A 1,679-nucleotide genomic window follows, 5' to 3' on the forward strand; every position below is an offset into this window, starting at 1 on the left:
AAAAAAAAAAAAAAAAGTTTCCTAGGCCTCAAAGAATGATGTATCAGGCGGTGCCTATGGCTCAAAGAAGTAGGGCGCTGGCCCCATATACCGGAGGTGGTGGATTCAAACCCAGCCCCGGCCAAAAACTGCAAAAACAAACAAAAAAAAGAATGATGTATCTAGGCCCAGCTCAGTGGCTCATGCTTGTAATCCCAGCACTCTGGGAAGCCAAGGCAGGTGAATTGCCAGAACTCACAGGTTCGAGACCAGCCTGAATCCCTGCCCCCCATTCTCTAAAAATAGCCAGGCGTTGTAGTGGGCTCCTGTAGTCCCAGCTACTTGGGAAGCTGAGGCAAGAGGATCGCTTGAGCCCAAGAGTTTGAGGTTGCTGTGAGCTATGATGCTACAGCACTCTACCCAGGGTGACAAGTGAGACTCTGTCTCAAAAAAGAAAAGAAAAGAAAAGAGTGAGGTATCTAATGACCGAAGAGTACAGCCTCCCATTTTTCCAAGGACCTGTTCTTTTCCTCACTAATTTGAAAGGCCCTGTGCCACGTGGTAAGTTTAAACCATCTCCTTCAGTACTCACCTTTGAAAAGTTGAGGCGGAGACTGCATGAACCACCTCGGCGGCTGTGGTAGACGCTGTCTATAAGCGGCACCAGAGGCAGTCTGCCAGGCTGAAGGCGAGACTGGCATAGGAGTCTGTCCTGTTCCTGTGACCCTGGGTCAATGCCAGTGCTAAGGGGTGGCTTTAGCCCTCCCATCACTTGCTTAATATCCGCAATGTCCCCCCAGATAAACATATTCTAAGTTAAATAGCACTACTTACTGCCCTCCAAGGCCACCTTGAAACAAGCTCCCCTGGTGCTTCTCTTCCTCTTATAATCAGATTGCAGTCTTAAAGATGTCTACAGAGAAATTCTGGAGCTGATGTTACTGGCTTCGGGAACAGACCTGAGAGGGCTCTCATAGAGCCAAGACCCACTTGGCTGAGGTCTGCACACAGGTCGCTGAGACCACCAACCTTCCCTGGAGCCAGCCCAAGTGTGCTCACGGAGAGAGAGCATTCCCAGCCCCTTCTCTCTCTGGGTTCTTCCTTCATACCATACATCTCTCCAAAAGAAGGATCCATACTGGGGGCAGAGTACCCTGTGGCTAGGGACTGACCCTGCTGGTCTGTGAATCCAGCTCTTTCTCCGAGGCCACCAAGGTGCCCCTGCAGTTCTTTGGGCAGCTCTCTCACTTCCTGGGTAATGAGGCAGTGGCAGCCCTCTTGCTGGCATCTGATGGAATAGCTGCCCTTAGGGGAGGGATTCTATTTACTTTGTATGAGTCCCCGAAAACAGACTAAGGGCTAGGAGGTAGAAGGCACAAGGAGCCTTCACATTGCCTAAATCTGTCATGCGTGATAGTGAGTTTCCCGTCCCTGTTCCTTTGCCTGTAATGCTCTTCTTCCAAAAATTTCCATACCTCTCTACTCATCTCCTTCTACAACTCTTTTACCTAAAATTGCAAATCTCCCACTCCATCCTTCTTCACTGCTCCACTTCCTTTAGCACTTGACATTGTTTATTGAAACCACAAAGGTGGGCTGGCGACCTGTAGAAGACTGAAACTGGACCCACACCTTTCACCATTAACTAAGATAGACTCTCACTGGATTAAAGATTTAAACTTAAGACATGAAACTATAAA

The sequence above is a fragment of the Otolemur garnettii genome, unplaced genomic scaffold, assembly GCF_000181295.1.
Source record: "Otolemur garnettii isolate 467f Iridium unplaced genomic scaffold, OtoGar3 scaffold00096, whole genome shotgun sequence".
Lineage (NCBI taxonomy): Eukaryota > Metazoa > Chordata > Mammalia > Primates > Galagidae > Otolemur > Otolemur garnettii.